The sequence below is a fragment of the Mus caroli genome, chromosome X (assembly GCF_900094665.2).
Source record: "Mus caroli chromosome X, CAROLI_EIJ_v1.1, whole genome shotgun sequence".
Lineage (NCBI taxonomy): Eukaryota > Metazoa > Chordata > Mammalia > Rodentia > Muridae > Mus > Mus caroli.
In genome coordinates, this window is record NC_034589.1 from 2,191,268 (window position 1) to 2,196,859 (window position 5,592).

Below are 5,592 nucleotides of genomic sequence, written 5' to 3' on the forward strand. Positions count from 1 at the left end.
AAAACTCATATGTGCTCTTAACCACTGAGCCGTCCATCTCTCCAGCCCCAGATCTGAATTTTTTCTTAAAAGACCAACTCAGAGTTTCAAGACTTATTTATTTGCATATTTATATATTTACATATTTACACATTTACATATTTACATATTTATTTATTTATTTGGTATATCTGAATACACTATCCCTCCCTTCACACATATCAGAAGGGATATCAGATCCCATTACAGATGGTTGTGAGCCACCATGTGGTTAATGGGAACTGAACTCGAGACCTCTGGAAGAGCACTCAGTGCTCTTAACTGGCAAGCCATCTCTGCAACCCCCTGAATTGTTTAAGTATCAAGAGCACTGGGTGGCCTAATAGAGGGAAGCCAACAAATGAAGGAGACAAGCATTTCAGACAACCAAAGTTTATACCGTTTTTATTTTTGTTCTTTTCCTTCTTGTTTGTCTGAGACAAGAATTCCCTGTGTAGCCCTTCCTGATCTGGAGCTCTGTTGACCAGGCTGGCCTGGAACTCACAGAATCTGCCTGCCTCTGCCTCCTGAGTGCAGGATTCATGGTGTGGGCTAGCATACCTGACCAAAATGTATATACTTTTTTCTTTCAAAAGGCTTTGCTTTTACTTGGTCCATGCCTTGTATGGGCTTTGAGGTACTTTCAAAGCTGCCTCGTGGCTGGAAAGGCTCATTCAGGAGGCTAGCAGATGCACAGCGGAGGCAGGAGCTGCCCAGGGAGGGAGGAGACCTTGTAGTCTGAGAGTGAGAGATGGTTGGGGAACTCTAATCTGCAATGGCTGTGGCCCCTCCAACCTGAGGAAGTTGGTCAGATGGTTGCCCATCTCCTTGATAAGGTCTCCTCATCCAGGAAATGCTTCTCTACAAGGTCACAGAGATGAGGGACTGCACAGGCAGAGCCCAGAGCATGAAGGTCCAAAACGGCCTGGCTCAGGTTCTTCTCTAGGGCCAAGGCAGCTTCCATGGGTTCCTGAACTTTCCCTTACTCATCCTGAGAGAGCTTCTGCATGTCCTCTTCGTGGCTCAGGGCCCTTGTGCTACTTGGTCCATTCCGAGCAGAAATGTCTTCCAGTGCCCAGAGAGGAGGGTGTAGGAGGCACACAGTTGCAAGCTGACCAAGTGGTCAATGTGGCTTCCACTTTCATGGAATAAGTCTGACCAATCTGGGAGGCCATGGCTCCTAGGCAGTATGGAGTTAACCACAAGAAGACAGGGTGGTCCTAGGAGCCAATGGGTGGCAAGGACTGTGACTGTTTCATCCAAACACTGTTGAAGCAAGATAAAAATCCATGGCACCTCTAGGCATTGTTTAAATATAATATATATATTGACTATGTGTTTCCCCTGTCTTGTAGTTATTTTATACTATTTTGGCCAGCTTGGTTCCTTAACTGTAACCTCATGTGGAGTAGCTAGCTCAAATTCTAGGAAAAGTTGGTCCTCAAAATCCATGTCACCATAGCTCTTATCTGTGGATACCAGCCTGGCTCTGTCTTATTATATTGGCATTATACAAGATTTGGTTTGCAAAAGTAAGTGGAAAGCTACATTATGAAAGAAATTAGATAATAATATTTCTTTTAACCAGATTGTCTTTTTTAGGTACCAAATAGTAATAATTGATGAGAAACAAAATTCAGACCTGCTAATTTTAGCTGAGCGGTGGTAGCACACACCTTTGATCTTAATACTTTGGATGCAGAGGCAGGCAGATGTCTGCAAGTTCGAGGCCAGCCTGGTCTACAGAGTGAGTTCCAGGACAGCCAGGGCTATACAGAGAAACCCTGTCTCAAAACAAAACAAAACAAAAAAAAATTAAAGGAGAAATAGTGGTGAAAAAAATACCTTTAAGGGGCTGGAGAGATGGCTCAGTGGTTAAGAGCACTGACTGTTCTTCCAGAGGTCCTGAGTTCAATTCCCAGCAACCTCATGGTGGCTCACAACCACCTGTAATGGGATCTGATGCCCTCTTCTGGTGTGTCTGTTTTTTTGGGTTTTTTTTTTTTTTTTTCAAGACAGGGTTTTTCTGCGTAGCCCTGGCTGTCCTGGAACTCACTCTGTAGACCAGGCTGGTCTCGAACTCAGAAATCTGCCTGTCTCTGCCTCCTGAGTGCTGGGATTAAAGGCATGCATCACCACGCCAGGCATTCTAAGTATTTTTAAATTAAAAAAAAAAAACCCTCAGGTTAAATCCAAAACAAATACCTAGGAACATTGGCCACCTCTGCTTCCCACAGTGGTCACACTGATTAATGACTAAGTATCCTCTCTCTGTTCTTTCCTGTGCTTTTGTCCCTTTAATTGGCATGGCCAATTAACTGACACATGGCCATGTTTACCTAGCTTGTTAAGACATTTGGAGTTGGAACATTTTCCCTTCAAATTTAGTTTTACTAAAATAAGAATAAAACAAAAGGCAACATTTTTAGTTTTACTATGAGCCAAAAGGAAGTTGGGCCAATTTAACAAATTTAGTTTATATGAGCACTTTCTTACAAGCCAGTTTGATAATGGAGCGAATTACGATTTTTTTAAATTTTATTTTAAAGCACAGATATATAGTGCCTATAGGCATAATTAATACCCTCTTATTGGACATTGTCGTCCCTAACTGCAGTGAGTAATAAACACACTCATGGTTAGCTATAGATAGGCTTTGGGGGTGGAGGTCTTTGGCTATAGGGCATTCGCTTCTACCCATAAAATGTCAGTGGTACAGTCCCCTCCCCATTGTTAGGACAGTCAAAATGTATTTAGGTATTGCCTAGAGGACTGGCTGGTTTTGCGTGTCAACATGACACAAGGTGGAATTATCAAAAAGGAAGGATCTTCAGTTAAGAAAGTACACCCGGGCTGGTGAGATGGCTCAGTGGGTAAGAGCACTGACTGCTCTTCCGAAGGTTCAGAGTTCAAATCCCATCAACCACATGGTGGCTCACAACCATCTGTAATGAGATCTGGCGCCCTCTTCTGGAGTGTCTGAAGACAGCTACAGTGTACTTACATATAATAAAAAAAAAAAAAAAGTGCACCCATGGGATCCACCTTAGGACATTTTTTTCAATTAGTGATCAGTGGAGGAGGGCCCAGCCTACTGTGGGTGGTGCCATCCCTGGACTGGTTGTCCTGAGTTCTATAAGCAAGCAAGCTGAGCAAGCCAGTAAGCAGCACCCTTCTGTGACCTCTGCATCACCTCCCTATCCTAGGTTCCTGCCCTGCGTGAATTCCGGTCCTGACATCCTTTGTTGTACAAGCATGAGGGGCTCAGTTCAAATCTCCACTACCAATGTTAAAAGCCAGGCATTGAATATGCATGCCTGCACCTCTAGTGCTAGGTGTGGAGACAGGATTCCAGGGAGCGTGCTGGCTGCCAGCCTAGCTCCAGGTTCATTGAGAGACCCTGTCTTTTTTTTTTTTTTTTTTTTTTTTTTTGGGAAGGGGTTTTTTTTTTTTCTTTTTTTTTTTTTTGAAAATTTTTTTTTTTTTTTTTTTTTTTTTTTTTTTTTTTTTTTTTTGGTTTTTCGAGACGGGGTTTTTTTTTTTTCTTTTTTTTTTTTTAAACATTTATTTATGTATATAGGTACACTGTAGCTGAACAGATGGTTGTGAGCCTTCATGTGGTTGTTCAGAATTGAATTTTTTTAGGACCTCTGCCCACTCCGGTTGACTCCACTCGCTGCAGTCAACTCCACTCGCTCAGTCCTTGCTCCTGCTTATTATACATAAGTATACTGTAGCTGTCTTCAGACATGCCATTCCCATTATGGGTGGTTGTGAGCCACCATGTGGTTGCTGGGATTTGAACTCAGAACCTTCAGAAGAGCAGTCAGTGCTCTTAACCACTAAGCCATCCCACCAGCCCCGAGACAGGTTTTCTCTGTATAGCCCTGGCTGTCCTGGAACTCACTTTGTAGATCAGGCTGACCTTGAACTCAGAAATCCGACTGCTTCTGTCTTCCGAGTGCTGGGATTAAAGGTGTGCACCACCACTACCCAGCTGAGAGACCCTGTCTCAAGGGAGTAACATGGACAGAGATAGGATGGGATACTCAAAATCCTTAGGCTTTTGCATGTGTGTGTGTGAGCTCACTCTCTCTCTCTCTCTCTCTCTCTCTCTCTCTCTGTCTCTCCCTCTCTCTCCCTCTAACGCAATGCCTCTCTTTAAGAACCAGTTTTACCATATGAAGTGTTGGAACAGTCAGATACATTTGTCTAAGGTTTGTGTTATCCAAGAGCTAGTTGGTCTGCCTCAGTATGTGGGATATCTGGTTTGTCTAAGAGGCTGTCTGAAGGTTCTGGGTTCTGATATGGTTAGGAACAATTGATCACAACAAATGCCGAAATCCTGTACAGAGGCTAAATATGGCCCCATCGGCCTGTGCCATAAGCCAGTGTCAAAAGGTGGCAAGAAATTCGAAGTGGGGTGGTCCCTTGGGAGCTTTTTTTTCACATTAGAGTTTGGAGCCGCCCTCACTTCTCTAAGCAGAGCACTACATTATGCTGTTCTGCCTCATTCAGAACCTTGCCCTTTTCTCTGAGGGTCACCACCTCCATGGCCAGGATTTTGTGGCAGTCATTTGTAATGTGATTCCTAACACCATAGGTGTTGGGGCCTGGCAGATTCTTTTTCAAAGCTTGGATGCAGAGGGGTCTAACATTTTGGATTATTAAAGTACTTTCCCAACTCAAATCATTTTTATAAAAGCATACCAGGTCAGGTGTGTCCCCCACAGGTTCACATATGTGCATCTTGTATGGTAAACTGAGGAACTGGGCCAACCGATATATACTATAAGGATGTGTTGCCATTAGAATGGAAACCTGCAATAGTTTTAAGATGGGGATGTGATTATACTTAGTTATCTACAGGGAATGAAAAATATGGCTACCAACTAAACTTATAAAGATAAGATCTGACCAAGGAAAACCTCTTACCACCTGAGACATGTATGTCCTCAGAAACCAAATAGCCCAAGTGATTGACAGGCTGGCTCAGTTACTGATTTCTCCAAAAAATGCATGCAGGTCCACTTTAAAAGTTCTAGCCCAAGTGATCGATCATAACGAGACAGACGGTACAGAGACCGGATAAACACAGGGATTGGGCAATAAATGCTATAGTTAGCTTTTCTCAGACTAACCATTTTTCCTTGGGGCCCCAAAACAGGAATTCTTTGCTCCAATTCATCAGGAATCAAATATATATATAAGACCTTCATCCCAACCCCTTAGTGGTAGTTTTGGTTGCTTAACATGTTACGTTGTTATCATCTAGGGTTTTAGGTTGTTTGGCTGAATTATTGCATATTGATAAAAATTTAAGTTGGTGTTTTTTTTAGTATAGAATAGAGTTTATTCAGGGCATGGGGAGGGGAGCTAAGAGAGTAGCAGAGGCAGAGAAGGGAGAGAGAGAAGAGAAGAGAAGAGAAGAGAAGAGAAGAGGGGGCCAGCCATGACCACGTGGAGAGAGGGGGAAGGAAATGGGGAGCAAGGGGGCAAGATGTAAGAGAGAGGCAAGAAGCTGGGCGTGGTGTCGCACAACTTTAATCCCAGCACTCGGGAGGCAGAGGCAGG